Below are 18,417 nucleotides of genomic sequence, written 5' to 3' on the forward strand. Positions count from 1 at the left end.
AACTCAGAGCAACAGCATACATATTCAATGGATTATAAGTACAGGATGGGGCCCATCAAGATATGGGCGGACAATGTAAAAACACTTATACCCATTTATCGTACAAAGGAAAAACCGTTTAGCAGCCATCAAGGAAAATGTCCGGACCGATCAATATGCGAACCGAGCCACGGTGACAATGCAAAAGACATTAAAAGACATTATCGGCCAGGAAGGCCAGTTTAAGTTATCACCGGCTCCGTTACAAGACAAAGCGCCCCTGCAGAGATTTCTGCCCGCCAAAATTAATACAAAGACAGGACTATGATTTGGCGGGAGATAAGACTGTCCCAAAAAAGTATAACTATGGATTGAAAGTCCATCTAAGTGACTTCGGACTCCGGGTTACTTGAACAACTTCTTCTTCACTGCCACGGCTTCTTGTTGGGCGACTTCAGGCTTCCATTTCTTCAAGAACTTTCTTCTACGAGGAACGAACGAAGGGCGGACGGTGCCCGGATCGGCGCCTCTTCCACTTCGGCAGATCGATTAAAACGTTTTCGTTTTTTTTAAAAGACGGACGGTTTCGGTAAAAGGACAACGTGGTCGGTGTTCAGCCAAACAAGGCTCGGCCACGACGAGAAGACGACGAGGGTGGCCCGGGTACTGGGGTCGGGAGATCATCGACGACCCAGGCCGACGGAGAAGAAACCCTCTGGAGAACCGGCGATCGATGCCACAAGATTCTCCCAAGTGCATAGCCTGCATCTGGGTCTGTTCCATGAACCCAAATTGACTTGGTGGATCTCAACCTTAACGAGCGCTCATCGAGGCTGGGTCTACCCCACCGCCTCGAGGGAGGAGAGAATATCGACTGCGCCAGAAGTTTCCAAATCCACGTGACGACGGAAAGCGGTGCCAAAAAGGCTGCGAACCCCCCCTTTTCTCGCGATTTCGAGAGTGGTGAGCATGATCCCAAGTTCCCCAGGTCGAAACTTAGTTTAGGTATAGGGGAGGGAGTTAAGGGAAATCGTAATGTGTTTCCCCTTTTACGATGTGCCGTGTGTTCCCCATTTCCATAGAGTCAAGTTCATAAATTTGTGCATGATTGTAGTAACTTTAATCTGTGCCTATGACATGTATTTTGTAATGCTTCAAACTGTTTAAAATAAAAGCATCCATTTCGTGCTATTCAACCTGGTCTATTGAGTTCTTTCTCTGCACTATTGTTCCCTGCACCTAAGTCCAAGGTCTAGAACCGTAGGGGGAGTGGGTCGAACCACTCAAGGGTAATTATTGCACGAAGCCTGGCAGGAGACCAGAAAGAGCAAGAGAAACCCCCTACAGATACTTGCAAAGCTTTTTTATCCCTCATCTCAGCTTTCCATTTTTGCTGCACAAGACTATCGGCAAGACTTGCTGCTACGGCACACTAAAGGATTTGATGTCCCTTGGCCCCTCTGTACCTCAGCGTGTGGAGACCCTTCGGAAGTACACGGGTTCACCGACAGCTGACACCACTGTTGTGTTTGAGCCATTGCCCCGAGCCAAAAGAGGCGTGGAGAATGCGGGCATCAAGCCCGCTACCTCTCACATGCAAAGCGAGCGCTCTACCATTTGAGCTAATTCCCCAGCTGCTTCTTGCAATTGCACCAAGTTTGCTTCTCAGTAGCTCCTTAGCACTCGCCTCTGAGCTGCTGCGCCACCAGCAGGGATCTCCTGCTTTGGGTTAGCCCGCTCCCTGATCTCTTTCAACGCTTTGCTCCAATCGGCGTTACCGAGCAACGGCAGGGCGGGAAATCAGAGAAATGGGGAAAGAAGCCGAGAAAGAGCCCGAGCTGGCGGAAGGGAAGCGAGGTGACCGGAAAGTAGCAGCCGCCACGAGCGTGAGGGAGCAGCCGAGAGCCCTGTCTGACTGATAGACGACTTCTTTTGCCTGAGGTTTTGCCTGAAAGAGAGTGCTGGGTGTTTTGGTGCGTTGCTGCTCAAAGGCACTTCCTGCTGGTGTGCAGATGCAACTGCTCAAGCAATGGAGGTGTCCTGTGCCTTAGCAGCAACATGTATACTAGCGTCAAGTTAAGAGCACTGCCTTGAGCTAAAAGCTCCTTACCGCTCACTTACTGCACAAGAACGCCCGCTCCTTCAAGCCGGAGTCGAACCAGCGACCTAACGACGACTTTGCTTTGCTTTTTTTCCACTGCAGTCCTCCGCTCTACCACCTGAAAATCGAAGGGAAGCGGCAAAGGTGTCTCGCTTTGGTGATTGTCCGCCGTGCGCCTTTTGACGCTCCCGGCCTGGTGTACCTGCTGATGCCGCAGTGTTGTGGGACTGTGAGTTGCCAGCTGCTCTGTACAGGCTGGGCCTGTGGCGCAATGGATAACGCGTCTGACTACGGATCAGAAGATTGTAGGTTCGACTCCTACCTGGCTTGAACTTTTTTACGCACTTTGCATTATGGGTCTAGATGCCTCGCAAGCGCACCTACTTGGTCATGCTGCCCAGCAGTTTGCATGGCAAGTGCCTTCTTAGCGCAGTCGGCAGCGCGTTAGTCTCATAATCTGAAGATTCTGAGTTCGATCCTCAGAGAAGGCATTGATACTTGCAAAGCTTTTTTATCCCTCATCTCAGCTTTCCATTTTTGCTGCACAAGACTATCGACAAGACTTGCTGCTACGGCACACCAAAGGATTTGATGTCCCTTGGCCCCTTTGTACCTCAGCGTGTGGAGACCCTTCGGAAGTACACGGGTTCACCGACAGCTGACACCACTGTTGTGTTTGAGCCATTGCCCCGAGCCAAAAGAGGCGTGGAGAATGCGGGCATCAAGCCCGCAACCTCTCACATGCAAAGCGAGCGCTCTACCATTTGAGCTAATTCCCCAGCTGCTTCTTGCAATTGCACCAAGTTTGCTTCTCAGTAGCTCCTTAGCACTCGCCTCTGAGCTGCTGCGCCACCAGCAGGGATCTCCTGCTTTGGGTTAGCCCGCTCCCTGATCTCTTTCAACGCTTTGCTCCAATCGGCGTTACCGAGCAACGGCAGGGCGGGAAATCAGACAAATGGGGAAAGAAGCCGAGAAAGAGCCCGATCCGGCGGAAGGGAAGCGAGGTGACCGGAAAGTAGCAGCCGCCACGAGCGTGAGGGAGCAGCCGAGAGCCCTGTCTGACTGATAGACGACTTCTTTTGCCTGAGGTTTTGCCTGAAAGAGAGTGCTGGGTGTTTTGGTGCGTTGCTGCTCAAAGGCACTTCCTGCTGGTGTGCAGATGCAACTGCTCAAGCAATGGAGGTGTCCTGTGCCTTAGCAGCAACATGTATACTAGCGTCAAGTTAAGAGCACTGCCTTGAGCTAAAAGCTCCTTACCGCTCACTTACTGCACAAGAACGCCCGCTCCTTCAAGCCGGAGTCGAACCAGCGACCTAACGACGACTTTGCTTTGCTTTTTTTCCACTGCAGTCCTCCGCTCTACCACCTGAAAATCGAAGGGAAGCGGCAAAGGTGTCTCGCTTTGGTGATTGTCCGCCGTGCGCCTTTTGACGCTCCCGGCCTGGTGTACCTGCTGATGCCGCAGTGTTGTGGGACTGTGAGTTGCCAGCTGCTCTGTACAGGCTGGGCCAGTGGCGCAATGGATAACGCGTCTGACTACGGATCAGAAGATTTTAGGTGAGACTCCTGCCTGGCTCGAACTTTTTTACGCACTTTGCATTATGGGTCTAGATGCCTCGCAAGCGCACCTACTTGGTCATGCTGCCCAGCAGTTTGCATGGCAAGTGCCTTCTTAGCGCAGTCGGCAGCGCGTTAGTCTCATAATCTGAAGATTCTGAGTTCGATCCTCAGAGAAGGCATTGATACTTGCAAAGCTTTTTTATCCCTCATCTCAGCTTTCCATTTTTGCTGCACATGACTATCGACAAGACTTGCTGCTACGGCACACCAAAGGATTTGATGTCCCTTGGCCCCTTTGTACCTCAGCGTGTGGAGACCCTTCGGAAGTACACGGGTTCACCGACAGCTGACACCACTGTTGTGTTTGAGCCATTGCCCCGAGCCAAAAGAGGCGTGGAGAATGCGGGCATCAAGCCCGCTACCTCTCACATGCAAAGCGAGCGCTCTACCATTTGAGCTAATTCCCCAGCTGCTTCTTGCAATTGCACCAAGTTTGCTTCTCAGTAGCTCCTTTGCACTCGCCTCTGAGCTGCTGCGCCACCAGCAGGGATCTCCTGCTTTGGGTTAGCCCGCTCCCTGATCTCTTTCAACGCTTTGCTCCAATCGGCGTTACCGAGCAACGGCAGGGCGGGAAATCAGACAAATGGGGAAAGAAGCCGAGAAAGAGCCCGATCCGGCGGAAGGGAAGCGAGGTGACCGGAAAGTAGCAGCCGCCACGAGCGTGAGGGAGCAGCCGAGAGCCCTGTCTGACTGATAGACGACTTCTTTTGCCTGAGGTTTTGCCTGAAAGAGAGTGCTGGGTGTTTTGGTGCGTTGCTGCTCAAAGGCACTTCCTGCTGGTGTGCAGATGCAACTGCTCAAGCAATGGAGGTGTCCTGTGCCTTAGCAGCAACATGTAAACTAGCGTCAAGTTAAGAGCACTGCCTTGAGCTAAAATATCCTTACTGCTCACTTACTGCACAAGAACGCCCGCTCCTTCAAGCCGGAGTCGAACCAGCGACCTAACGACGACTTTGCTTTGCTTTTTTTCCACTGCAGTCCTCCGCTCTACCACCTGAAAATCGAAGGGAAGCGGCAAAGGTGTCTCGCTTTGGTGATTGTCCGCCGTGCGCCTTTTGACGCTCCCGGCCTGGTGTACCTGCTGATGCCGCAGTGTTGTGGGACTGTGAGTTGCCAGCTGATCTGTACAGGCTGGGCCAGTGGCGCAATGGATAACGCGTCTGACTACGGATCAGAAGATTGTAGGTTCGACTCCTACCTGGCTCGAACTTTTTTACGCACTTTGCATTATGGCGCTAGATGCCTCGCAAGCGCACCTACTTGGTCATGCTGCCCAGCAGTTTGCATGGCAAGTGCCTTCTTAGCGCAGTAGGCAGCGCGTCAGTCTCATAATCTGAAGGTCCTGAGTTCGATCCTCAGAGAAGGCATTGATACTTGCAAAGCTTTTTTTATCCCTCATCTCAGCTTTCCATTTTTGCTGCACAAGACTATCGACAAGACTTGCTGCTACGGCACACCAAAGGATTTGATGTCCCTTGGCCCCTCTGTACCTCAGCGTGTGGAGACCCTTCGGAAGTACACGGGTTCACCGACAGCTGACACCACTGTTGTGTTTGAGCCATTGCCCCGAGCCAAAAGAGGCGTGGAGAATGCGGGCATCAAGCCCGCTACCTCTCACATGCAAAGCGAGCGCTCTACCATTTGAGCTAATTCCCCAGCTGCTTCTTGCAATTGCACCAAGTTTGCTTCTCAGTAGCTCCTTAGCACTCGCCTCTGAGCTGCTGCGCCACCAGCAGGGATCTCCTGCTTTGGGTTAGCCCGCTCCCTGATCTCTTTCAACGCTTTGCTCCAATCGGCGTTACCGAGCAACGGCAGGGCGGGAAATCAGAGAAATGGGGAAAGAAGCCGAGAAAGAGCCCGAGCCGGCGGAAGGGAAGCGAGGTGACCGGAAAGTAGCAGCCGCCACGAGCGTGAGGGAGCAGCCGAGAGCCCTGTCTGACTGATAGACGACTTCTTTTGCCTGAAAGAGAGTGCTGGGTGTTTTGGTGCGTTGCTGCTCAAAGGCACTTCCTGCTGGTGTGCAGATGCAACTGCTCAAGCAATGGAGGTGTCCTGTGCCTTAGCAGCAACATGTATACTAGCGTCAAGTTAAGAGCACTGCCTTGAGCTAAAAGCTCCTTACCGCTCACTTACTGCACAAGAACGCCCGCTCCTTCAAGCCGGAGTCGAACCAGCGACCTAACGACGACTTTGCTTTGCTTTTTTTCCACTGCAGTCCTCCGCTCTACCACCTGAAAATCGAAGGGAAGCGGCAAAGGTGTCTCGCTTTGGTGATTGTCCGCCGTGCGCCTTTTGACGCTCCCGGCCTGGTGTACCTGCTGATGCCGCAGTGTTGTGGGACTGTGAGTTGCCAGCTGCTCTGTACAGGCTGGGCCAGTGGCGCAATGGATAACGCGTCTGACTACGGATCAGAAGATTTTAGGTGAGACTCCTGCCTGGCTCGAACTTTTTTACGCACTTTGCATTATGGGTCTAGATGCCTCGCAAGCGCACCTACTTGGTCATGCTGCCCAGCAGTTTGCATGGCAAGTGCCTTCTTAGCGCAGTCGGCAGCGCGTTAGTCTCATAATCTGAAGATTCTGAGTTCGATCCTCAGAGAAGGCATTGATACTTGCAAAGCTTTTTTATCCCTCATCTCAGCTTTCCATTTTTGCTGCACATGACTATCGACAAGACTTGCTGCTACGGCACACCAAAGGATTTGATGTCCCTTGGCCCCTCTGTACCTCAGCGTGTGGAGACCCTTCGGAAGTACACGGGTTCACCGACAGCTGACACCACTGTTGTGTTTGAGCCATTGCCCCGAGCCAAAAGAGGCGTGGAGAATGCGGGCATCAAGCCCGCTACCTCTCACATGCAAAGCGAGCGCTCTACCATTTGAGCTAATTCCCCAGCTGCTTCTTGCAATTGCACCAAGTTTGCTTCTCAGTAGCTCCTTAGCACTCGCCTCTGAGCTGCTGCGCCACCAGCAGGGATCTCCTGCTTTGGGTTAGCCCGCTCCCTGATCTCTTTCAATGCTTTGCTCCAATCGGCGTTACCGAGCAACGGCAGGGCGGGAAATCAGAGAAATGGGGAAAGAAGCCGAGAAAGAGCCCGAGCCGGCGGAAGGGAAGCGAGGTGACCGGAAAGTAGCAGCCGCCACGATCGTGAGGGAGCAGCCGAGAGCCCTGTCTGACTGAGAGACGACTTCTTTTGCCTGAGGTTTTGCCTGAAAGAGAGTGCTGGGTGTTTTGGTGCGTTGCTGCTCAAAGGCACTTCCTGCTGGTGTGCAGATGCAACTGCTCAAGCAATGGAGGTGTCCTGTGCCTTAGCAGCAACATGTATACTAGCGTCAAGTTAAGAGCACTGCCTTGAGCTAAAAGCTCCTTACCGCTCACTTACTGCACAAGAACGCCCGCTCCTTCAAGCCGGAGTCGAACCAGCGACCTAACGACGACTTTGCTTTGCTTTTTTTCCACTGCAGTCCTCCGCTCTACCACCTGAAAATCGAAGGGAAGCGGCAAAGGTGTCTCGCTTTGGTGATTGTCCGCCGTGCGCCTTTTGACGCTCCCGGCCTGGTGTACCTGCTGATGCCGCAGTGTTGTGGGACTGTGAGTTGCCAGCTGCTCTGTACAGGCTGGGCCAGTGGCGCAATGGATAACGCGCCTGACTACGGATCAGAAGATTTTAGGTGAGACTCCTGCCTGGCTCGAACTTTTTTACGCACTTTGCATTATGGGTCTAGATGCCTCGCAAGCGCACCTACTTGGTCATGCTGCCCAGCAGTTTGCATGGCAAGTGCCTTCTTAGCGCAGTCGGCAGCGCGTTAGTCTCATAATCTGAAGATTCTGAGTTCGATCCTCAGAGAAGGCATTGATACTTGCAAAGCTTTTTTATCCCTCATCTCAGCTTTCCATTTTTGCTGCACATGACTATCGACAAGACTTGCTGCTACGGCACACCAAAGGATTTGATGTCCCTTGGCCCCTTTGTACCTCAGCGTGTGGAGACCCTTCGGAAGTACACGGGTTCACCGACAGCTGACACCACTGTTGTGTTTGAGCCATTGCCCCGAGCCAAAAGAGGCGTGGAGAATGCGGGCATCAAGCCCGCTACCTCTCACATGCAAAGCGAGCGCTCTACCATTTGAGCTAATTCCCCAGCTGCTTCTTGCAATTGCACCAAGTTTGCTTCTCAGTAGCTCCTTTGCACTCGCCTCTGAGCTGCTGCGCCACCAGCAGGGATCTCTTGCTTTGGGTTAGCCCGCTCCCTGATCTCTTTCAACGCTTTGCTCCAATAGGCGTTACCGAGCAACGGCAGGGCGGGAAATCAGAGAAATGGGGAAAGAAGCCGAGAAAGAGCCCGAGCCGGTGGAAGGGAAGCGAGGTGACCGGAAAGTAGCAGCCGCCACGAGCGTGAGGGAGCAGCCGAGAGCCCTGTCTGACTGATAGACGACTTCTTTTGCCTGAGGTTTTGCCTGAAAGAGAGTGCTGGGTGTTTTGGTGCGTTGCTGCTCAAAGGCACTTCCTGCTGGTGTGCAGATGCAACTGCTCAAGCAATGGAGGTGTCCTGTGCCTTAGCAGCAACATGTAAACTAGCGTCAAGTTAAGAGCACTGCCTTGAGCTAAAATATCCTTACTGCTCACTTACTGCACAAGAACGCCCGCTCCTTCAAGCCGGAGTCGAACCAGCGACCTAACGACGACTTTGCTTTGCTTTTTTTCCACTGCAGTCCTCCGCTCTACCACCTGAAAATCGAAGGGAAGCGGCAAAGGTGTCTCGCTTTGGTGATTGTCCGCCGTGCGCCTTTTGACGCTCCCGGCCTGGTGTACCTGCTGATGCCGCAGTGTTGTGGGACTGTGAGTTGCCAGCTGCTCTATACAGGCTGGGCCAGTGGCGCAATGGATAACGCGTCTGACTACGGATCAGAAGATTGTAGGTTCGACTCCTACCTGGCTCGAACTTTTTTACGCACTTTGCATTATGGCGCTAGATGCCTCGCAAGCGCACCTACTTGGTCATGCTGCCCAGCAGTTTGCATGGCAAGTGCCTTCGTAGCGCAGTAGGCAGCGCGTCAGTCTCATAATCTGAAGGTCCTGAGTTCGATCCTCAGAGAAGGCATTGATACTTGCAAAGCTTTTTTATCCCTCATCTCAGCTTTCCATTTTTGCTGCACAAGACTATCGGCAAGACTTGCTGCTACGGCACACTAAAGGATTTGATGTCCCTTGGCCCCTCTGTACCTCAGCGTGTGGAGACACTTCGGAAGTACACGGGTTCACCGACAGCTGACACCACTGTTGTGTTTGAGCCATTGCCCCGAGCCAAAAGAGGCGTGGAGAATGCGGGCATCAAGCCCGCTACCTCTCACATGCAAAGCGAGCGCTCTACCATTTGAGCTAATTCCCCAGCTGCTTCTTGCAATTGCACCAAGTTTGCTTCTCAGTAGCTCCTTAGCACTCGCCTCTGAGCTGCTGCGCCACCAGCAGGGATCTCCTGCTTTGGGTTAGCCCGCTCCCTGATCTCTTTCAATGCTTTGCTCCAATCGGCGTTACCGAGCAACGGCAGGGCGGGAAATCAGAGAAATGGGGAAAGAAGCCGAGAAAGAGCCCGAGCTGGCGGAAGGGAAGCGAGGTGACCGGAAAGTAGCAGCCGCCACGAGCGTGAGGGAGCAGCCGAGAGCCCTGTCTGACTGATAGACGACTTCTTTTGCCTGAGGTTTTGCCTGAAAGAGAGTGCTGGGTGTTTTGGTGCGTTGCTGCTCAAAGGCACTTCCTGCTGGTGTGCAGATGCAACTGCTCAAGCAATGGAGGTGTCCTGTGCCTTAGCAGCAACATGTATACTAGCGTCAAGTTAAGAGCACTGCCTTGAGCTAAAAGCTCCTTACCGCTCACTTACTGCACAAGAACGCCCGCTCCTTCAAGCCGGAGTCGAACCAGCGACCTAACGACGACTTTGCTTTGCTTTTTTTCCACTGCAGTCCTCCGCTCTACCACCTGAAAATCGAAGGGAAGCGGCAAAGGTGTCTCGCTTTGGTGATTGTCCGCCGTGCGCCTTTTGACGCTCCCGGCCTGGTGTACCTGCTGATGCCGCAGTGTTGTGGGACTGTGAGTTGCCAGCTGCTCTGTACAGGCTGGGCCAGTGGCGCAATGGATAACGCGTCTGACTACGGATCAGAAGATTTTAGGTGAGACTCCTGCCTGGCTCGAACTTTTTTACGCACTTTGCATTATGGGTCTAGATGCCTCGCAAGCGCACCTACTTGGTCATGCTGCCCAGCAGTTTGCATGGCAAGTGCCTTCTTAGCGCAGTCGGCAGCGCGTTAGTCTCATAATCTGAAGATTCTGAGTTCGATCCTCAGAGAAGGCATTGATACTTGCAAAGCTTTTTTATCCCTCATCTCAGCTTTCCATTTTTGCTGCACATGACTATCGACAAGACTTGCTGCTACGGCACACCAAAGGATTTGATGTCCCTTGGCCCCTTTGTACCTCAGCGTGTGGAGACCCTTCGGAAGTACACGGGTTCACCGACAGCTGACACCACTGTTGTGTTTGAGCCATTGCCCCGAGCCAAAAGAGGCGTGGAGAATGCGGGCATCAAGCCCGCTACCTCTCACATGCAAAGCGAGCGCTCTACCATTTGAGCTAATTCCCCAGCTGCTTCTTGCAATTGCACCAAGTTTGCTTCTCAGTAGCTCCTTTGCACTCGCCTCTGAGCTGCTGCGCCACCAGCAGGGATCTCTTGCTTTGGGTTAGCCCGCTCCCTGATCTCTTTCAACGCTTTGCTCCAATAGGCGTTACCGAGCAACGGCAGGGCGGGAAATCAGACAAATGGGGAAAGAAGCCGAGAAAGAGCCCGATCCGGCGGAAGGGAAGCGAGGTGACCGGAAAGTAGCAGCCGCCACGAGCGTGAGGGAGCAGCCGAGAGCCCTGTCTGACTGATAGACGACTTCTTTTGTCTGAGGTTTTGCCTGAAAGAGAGTGCTGGGTGTTTTGGTGCGTTGCTGCTCAAAGGCACTTCCTGCTGGTGTGCAGATGCAACTGCTCAAGCAATGGAGGTGTCCTGTGCCTTAGCAGCAACATGTAAACTAGCGTCAAGTTAAGAGCACTGCCTTGAGCTAAAATATCCTTACTGCTCACTTACTGCACAAGAACGCCCGCTCCTTCAAGCCGGAGTCGAACCAGCGACCTAACGACGACTTTGCTTTGCTTTTTTTCCACTGCAGTCCTCCGCTCTACCACCTGAAAATCGAAGGGAAGCGGCAAAGGTGTCTCGCTTTGGTGATTGTCCGCCGTGCGCCTTTTGACGCTCCCGGCCTGGTGTACCTGCTGATGCCGCAGTGTTGTGGGACTGTGAGTTGCCAGCTGATCTGTACAGGCTGGGCCAGTGGCGCAATGGATAACGCGTCTGACTACGGATCAGAAGATTGTAGGTTCGACTCCTACCTGGCTCGAACTTTTTTACGCACTTTGCATTATGGCGCTAGATGCCTCGCAAGCGCACCTACTTGGTCATGCTGCCCAGCAGTTTGCATGGCAAGTGCCTTCTTAGCGCAGTAGGCAGCGCGTCAGTCTCATAATCTGAAGGTCCTGAGTTCGATCCTCAGAGAAGGCATTGATACTTGCAAAGCTTTTTTTATCCCTCATCTCAGCTTTCCATTTTTGCTGCACAAGACTATCGACAAGACTTGCTGCTACGGCACACTAAAGGATTTGATGTCCCTTGGCCCCTCTGTACCTCAGCGTGTGGAGACCCTTCGGAAGTACACGGGTTCACCGACAGCTGACACCACTGTTGTGTTTGAGCCATTGCCCCGAGCCAAAAGAGGCGTGGAGAATGCGGGCATCAAGCCCGCTACCTCTCACATGCAAAGCGAGCGCTCTACCATTTGAGCTAATTCCCCAGCTGCTTCTTGCAATTGCACCAAGTTTGCTTCTCAGTAGCTCCTTAGCACTCGCCTCTGAGCTGCTGCGCCACCAGCAGGGATCTCCTGCTTTGGGTTAGCCCGCTCCCTGATCTCTTTCAACGCTTTGCTCCAATCGGCGTTACCGAGCAACGGCAGGGCGGGAAATCAGAGAAATGGGGAAAGAAGCCGAGAAAGAGCCCGAGCCAGCGGAAGGGAAGCGAGGTGACCGGAAAGTAGCAGCCGCCACGAGCGTGAGGGAGCAGCCGAGAGCCCTGTCTGACTGATAGACGACTTCTTTTGCCTGAGGTTTTGCCTGAAAGAGAGTGCTGGGTGTTTTGGTGCGTTGCTGCTCAAAGGCACTTCCTGCTGGTGTGCAGATGCAACTGTTCAAGCAATGGAGGTGTCCTGTGCCTTAGCAGCAACATGTAAACTAGCGTCAAGTTAAGAGCACTGCCTTGAGCTAAAATATCCTTACTGCTCACTTACTGCACAAGAACGCCCGCTCCTTCAAGCCGGAGTCGAACCAGCGACCTAACGACGACTTTGCTTTGCTTTTTTTCCACTGCAGTCCTCCGCTCTACCACCTGAAAATCGAAGGGAAGCGGCAAAGGTGTCTCGCTTTGGTGATTGTCCGCCGTGCGCCTTTTGACGCTCCCGGCCTGGTGTACCTGCTGATGCCGCAGTGTTGTGGGACTGTGAGTTGCCAGCTGCTCTATACAGGCTGGGCCAGTGGCGCAATGGATAACGCGTCTGACTACGGATCAGAAGATTGTAGGTTCGACTCCCATCTGGCTCGAACTTTTTTACGCACTTTGCATTATGGCGCTAGATGCCTCGCAAGCGCACCTACTTGGTCATGCTGCCCAGCAGTTTGCATGGCAAGTGCCTTCTTAGCGCAGTTGGCAGCGCGTCAGTCTCATAATCTGAAGGTCCTGAGTTCAATCCTCAGAGAAGGCATTGATACTTGCAAAGCTTTTTTTATCCCTCATCTCAGCTTTCCATTTTTGCTGCACAAGACTATCGACAAGAGTTGCTGCTACGGCACACTAAAGGATTTGATGTCCCTTGGCCCCTCTGTACCTCAGCGTGTGGAGACCCTTCGGAAGTACACGGGTTCACCGACAGCTGACACCACTGTTGTGTTTGAGCCATTGCCCCGAGCCAAAAGAGGCGTGGAGAATGCGGGCATCAAGCCCGCTACCTCTCACATGCAAAGCGAGCGCTCTACCATTTGAGCTAATTCCCCAGCTGCTTCTTGTAATTGCACCAAGTTTGCTTCTCAGTAGCTCCTTAGCACTCGCCTCTGAGCTGCTGCGCCACCAGCAGGGATCTCCTGCTTTGGGTTAGCCCGCTCCCTGATCTCTTTCAACGCTTTGCTCCAATCGGCGTTACCGAGCAACGGCAGGGCGGGAAATCAGAGAAATGGGGAAAGAAGCCGAGAAAGAGCCCGAGCCGGTGGAAGGGAAGCGAGGTGACCGGAAAGTAGCAGCCGCCACGAGCGTGAGGGAGCAGCCGAGAGCCCTGTCTGACTGATAGACGACTTCTTTTGCCTGAGGTTTTGCCTGAAAGAGAGTGCTGGGTGTTTTGGTGCGTTGCTGCTCAAAGGCACTTCCTGCTGGTGTGCAGATGCAACTGCTCAAGCAATGGAGGTGTCCTGTGCCTTAGCAGCAACATGTATACTAGCGTCAAGTTAAGAGCACTGCCTTGAGCTAAAAGCTCCTTACCGCTCACTTACTGCACAAGAACGCCCGCTCCTTCAAGCCGGAGTCGAACCAGCGACCTAACGACGACTTTGCTTTGCTTTTTTTCCACTGCAGTCCTCCGCTCTACCACCTGAAAATTGAAGGGAAGCGGCAAAGGTGTCTCGCTTTGGTGATTGTCCGCCGTGCGCCTTTTGACGCTCCCGGCCTGGTGTACCTGCTGATGCCGCAGTGTTGTGGGACTGTGAGTTGCCAGCTGCTCTGTACAGGCTGGGCCAGTGGCGCAATGGATAACGCGTCTGACTACGGATCAGAAGATTTTAGGTGAGACTCCTGCCTGGCTCGAACTTTTTTACGCACTTTGCATTATGGGTCTAGATGCCTCGCAAGCGCACCTACTTGGTCATGCTGCCCAGCAGTTTGCATGGCAAGTGCCTTCTTAGCGCAGTCGGCAGCGCGTTAGTCTCATAATCTGAAGATTCTGAGTTCGATCCTCAGAGAAGGCATTGATACTTGCAAAGCTTTTTTATCCCTCATCTCAGCTTTCCATTTTTGCTGCACAAGACTATCGACAAGACTTGCTGCTACGGCACACCAAAGGATTTGATGTCCCTTGGCCCCTTTGTACCTCAGCGTGTGGAGACCCTTCGGAAGTACACGGGTTCACCGACAGCTGACACCACTGTTGTGTTTGAGCCATTGCCCCGAGGCAAAAGAGGCGTGGAGAATGCGGGCATCAAGCCCGCTACCTCTCACATGCAAAGCGAGCGCTCTACCATTTGAGCTAATTCCCCAGCTGCTTCTTGTAATTGCACCAAGTTTGCTTCTCAGTAGCTCCTTAGCACTCGCCTCTGAGCTGCTGCGCCACCAGCAGGGATCTCCTGCTTTGGGTTAGCCCGCTCCCTGATCTCTTTCAACGCTTTGCTCCAATCGGCGTTACCGAGCAACGGCAGGGCGGGAAATCAGAGAAATGGGGAAAGAAGCCGAGAAAGAGCCCGAGCCGGTGGAAGGGAAGCGAGGTGACCGGAAAGTAGCAGCCGCCACGAGCGTGAGGGAGCAGCCGAGAGCCCTGTCTGACTGATAGACGACTTCTTTTGCCTGAGGTTTTGCCTGAAAGAGAGTGCTGGGTGTTTTGGTGCGTTGCTGCTCAAAGGCACTTCCTGCTGGTGTGCAGATGCAACTGCTCAAGCAATGGAGGTGTCCTGTGCCTTAGCAGCAACATGTATACTAGCGTCAAGTTAAGAGCACTGCCTTGAGCTAAAAGCTCCTTACCGCTCACTTACTGCACAAGAACGCCCGCTCCTTCAAGCCGGAGTCGAACCAGCGACCTAACGACGACTTTGCTTTGCTTTTTTTCCACTGCAGTCCTCCGCTCTACCACCTGAAAATCGAAGGGAAGCGGCAAAGGTGTCTCGCTTTGGTGATTGTCCGCCGTGCGCCTTTTGACGCTCCCGGCCTGGTGTACCTGCTGATGCCGCAGTGTTGTGGGACTGTGAGTTGCCAGCTGCTCTGTACAGGCTGGGCCAGTGGCGCAATGGATAACGCGTCTGACTACGGATCAGAAGATTTTAGGTGAGACTCCTACCTGGCTCGAACTTTTTTACGCACTTTGCATTATGGGTCTAGATGCCTCGCAAGCGCACCTACTTGGTCATGCTGCCCAGCAGTTTGCATGGCAAGTGCCTTCTTAGCGCAGTCGGCAGCGCGTTAGTCTCATAATCTGAAGATTCTGAGTTCGATCCTCAGAGAAGGCATTGATACTTGCAAAGCTTTTTTATCCCTCATCTCAGCTTTCCATTTTTGCTGCACAAGACTATCGACAAGACTTGCTGCTACGGCACACCAAAGGATTTGATGTCCCTTGGCCCCTTTGTACCTCAGCGTGTGGAGACCCTTCGGAAGTACACGGGTTCACCGACAGCTGACACCACTGTTGTGTTTGAGCCATTGCCCCGAGGCAAAAGAGGCGTGGAGAATGCGGGCATCAAGCCCGCTACCTCTCACATGCAAAGCGAGCGCTCTACCATTTGAGCTAATTCCCCAGCTGCTTCTTGCAATTGCACCAAGTTTGCTTCTCAGTAGCTCCTTAGCACTCGCCTCTGAGCTGCTGCGCCACCAGCAGGGATCTCCTGCTTTGGGTTAGCCCGCTCCCTGATCTCTTTCAACGCTTTGCTCCAATCGGCGTTACTGAGCAACGGCAGGGCGGGAAATCAGACAAATGGGGAAAGAAGCCGAGAAAGAGCCCGATCCGGCGGAAGGGAAGCGAGGTGACCGGAAAGTAGCAGCCGCCACGAGCGTGAGGGAGCAGCCGAGAGCCCTGTCTGACTGATAGACGACTTCTTTTGCCTGAAAGAGAGTGCTGGGTGTTTTGGTGCGTTGCTGCTCAAAGGCACTTCCTGCTGGTGTGCAGATGCAACTGCTCAAGCAATGGAGGTGTCCTGTGCCTTAGCAGCAACATGTAAACTAGCGTCAAGTTAAGAGCACTGCCTTGAGCTAAAATATCCTTACTGCTCACTTACTGCACAAGAACGCCCGCTCCTTCAAGCCGGAGTCGAACCAGCGACCTAACGACGACTTTGCTTTGCTTTTTTTCCACAGCAGTCCTCCGCTCTACCACCTGAAAATCGAAGGGAAGCGGCAAAGGTGTCTCGCTTTGGTGATTGTCCGCCGTGCGCCTTTTGACGCTCCCGGCCTGGTGTACCTGCTGATGCCGCAGTGTTGTGGGACTGTGAGTTGCCAGCTGCTCTGTACAGGCTGGGCCAGTGGCGCAATGGATAACGCGTTTGACTACGGATCAGAAGATTGTAGGTTCGACTCCTACCTGGCTCGAACTTTTTTACGCACTTTGCATTATGGCGCTAGATGCCTCGCAAGCGCACCTACTTGGTCATGCTGCCCAGCAGTTTGCATGGCAAGTGCCTTCTTAGTGCAGTAGGCAGCGCGTCAGTCTCATAATCTGAAGGTCCTGAGTTCGATCCTCAGAGAAGGCATTGATACTTGCAAAGCTTTTTTTATCCCTCATCTCAGCTTTCCATTTTTGCTGCACAAGACTATCGACAAGAGTTGCTGCTACGGCACACTAAAGGATTTGATGTCCCTTGGCCCCTCTGTACCTCAGCGTGTGGAGACCCTTCGGAAGTACACGGGTTCACCGACAGCTGACACCACTGTTGTGTTTGAGCCATTGCCCCGAGCCAAAAGAGGCGTGGAGAATGCGGGCATCAAGCCCGCTACCTCTCACATGCAAAGCGAGCGCTCTACCATTTGAGCTAATTCCCCAGCTGCTTCTTGCAATTGCACCAAGTTTGCTTCTCAGTAGCTCCTTAGCACTCGCCTCTGAGCTGCTGCGCCACCAGCAGGGATCTCCTGCTTTGGGTTAGCCCGCTCCCTGATCTCTTTCAACGCTTTGCTCCAATCGGCGTTACCGAGCAACGGCAGGGCGGGAAATCAGAGAAATGGGGAAAGAAGCCGAGAAAGAGCCCGAGCCGGCGGAAGGGAAGCGAGGTGACCGGAAAGTAGCAGCCGCCACGATCGTGAGGGAGCAGCCGAGAGCCCTGTCTGACTGAGAGACGACTTCTTTTGCCTGAGGTTTTGCCTGAAAGAGAGTGCTGGGTGTTTTGGTGCGTTGCTGCTCAAAGGCACTTCCTGCTGGTGTGCAGATGCAACTGCTCAAGCAATGGAGGTGTCCTGTGCCTTAGCAGCAACATGTATACTAGCGTCAAGTTAAGAGCACTGCCTTGAGCTAAAAGCTCCTTACCGCTCACTTACTGCACAAGAACGCCCGCTCCTTCAAGCCGGAGTCGAACCAGCGACCTAACGACGACTTTGCTTTGCTTTTTTTCCACTGCAGTCCTCCGCTCTACCACCTGAAAATCGAAGGGAAGCGGCAAAGGTGTCTCGCTTTGGTGATTGTCCGCCGTGCGCCTTTTGACGCTCCCGGCCTGGTGTACCTGCTGATGCCGCAGTGTTGTGGGACTGTGAGTTGCCAGCTGCTCTGTACAGGCTGGGCCAGTGGCGCAATGGATAACGCGTCTGACTACGGATCAGAAGATTTTAGGTGAGACTCCTGCCTGGCTCGAACTTTTTTACGCACTTTGCATTATGGGTCTAGATGCCTCGCAAGCGCACCTACTTGGTCATGCTGCCCAGCAGTTTGCATGGCAAGTGCCTTCTTAGCGCAGTCGGCAGCGCGTTAGTCTCATAATCTGAAGATTCTGAGTTCGATCCTCAGAGAAGGCATTGATACTTGCAAAGCTTTTTTATCCCTCATCTCAGCTTTCCATTTTTGCTGCACAAGACTATCGACAAGACTTGCTGCTACGGCACACCAAAGGATTTGATGTCCCTTGGCCCCTTTGTACCTCAGCGTGTGGAGACCCTTCGGAAGTACACGGGTTCACCGACAGCTGACACCACTGTTGTGTTTGAGCCATTGCCCCGAGGCAAAAGAGGCGTGGAGAATGCGGGCATCAAGCCCGCTACCTCTCACATGCAAAGCGAGCGCTCTACCATTTGAGCTAATTCCCCAGCTGCTTCTTGCAATTGCACCAAGTTTGCTTCTCAGTAGCTCCTTAGCACTCGCCTCTGAGCTGCTGCGCCACCAGCAGGGATCTCCTGCTTTGGGTTAGCCCGCTCCCTGATCTCTTTCAACGCTTTGCTCCAATCGGCGTTACTGAGCAACGGCAGGGCGGGAAATCAGACAAATGGGGAAAGAAGCCGAGAAAGAGCCCGATCCGGCGGAAGGGAAGCGAGGTGACCGGAAAGTAGCAGCCGCCACGAGCGTGAGGGAGCAGCCGAGAGCCCTGTCTGACTGATAGACGACTTCTTTTGCCTGAAAGAGAGTGCTGGGTGTTTTGGTGCGTTGCTGCTCAAAGGCACTTCCTGCTGGTGTGCAGATGCAACTGCTCAAGCAATGGAGGTGTCCTGTGCCTTAGCAGCAACATGTAAACTAGCGTCAAGTTAAGAGCACTGCCTTGAGCTAAAATATCCTTACTGCTCACTTACTGCACAAGAACGCCCGCTCCTTCAAGCCGGAGTCGAACCAGCGACCTAACGACGACTTTGCTTTGCTTTTTTTCCACAGCAGTCCTCCGCTCTACCACCTGAAAATCGAAGGGAAGCGGCAAAGG

The 18,417-nt window shown here is 53.3% G+C and overlaps 4 non-coding genes across 4 annotated transcripts; all 4 read left to right on the forward strand.

Moving 5' to 3' along the window:
• Positions 1-4,833: 4,833 nt before the first annotated feature.
• trnar-acg (transfer RNA arginine (anticodon ACG)) lies at positions 4,834-4,906 on the forward strand. Its single transcript has one exon. It is a non-coding gene; the product is annotated as a tRNA-Arg (tRNA).
• Positions 4,907-8,566: 3,660 nt separating this feature from the next.
• On the forward strand, positions 8,567-8,639 carry trnar-acg (transfer RNA arginine (anticodon ACG)). Its single transcript has one exon. It is a non-coding gene; the product is annotated as a tRNA-Arg (tRNA).
• A 2,423-nt stretch (positions 8,640-11,062) lies between these two features.
• On the forward strand, positions 11,063-11,135 carry trnar-acg (transfer RNA arginine (anticodon ACG)). The gene has a single exon. It is a non-coding gene; the product is annotated as a tRNA-Arg (tRNA).
• A 1,337-nt stretch (positions 11,136-12,472) lies between these two features.
• Positions 12,473-12,545, forward strand: trnam-cau (transfer RNA methionine (anticodon CAU)). Its single transcript has one exon. It is a non-coding gene; the product is annotated as a tRNA-Met (tRNA).
• Positions 12,546-18,417: the final 5,872 nt, after the last annotated feature.

Source organism: Somniosus microcephalus, unplaced genomic scaffold (genome assembly GCF_052327205.1).
Source record: "Somniosus microcephalus isolate GS21.2 unplaced genomic scaffold, FLI_Smic_1.0 scaffold63, whole genome shotgun sequence".
In the NCBI taxonomy this organism is placed as follows: Eukaryota; Metazoa; Chordata; class Chondrichthyes; order Squaliformes; family Somniosidae; genus Somniosus; species Somniosus microcephalus.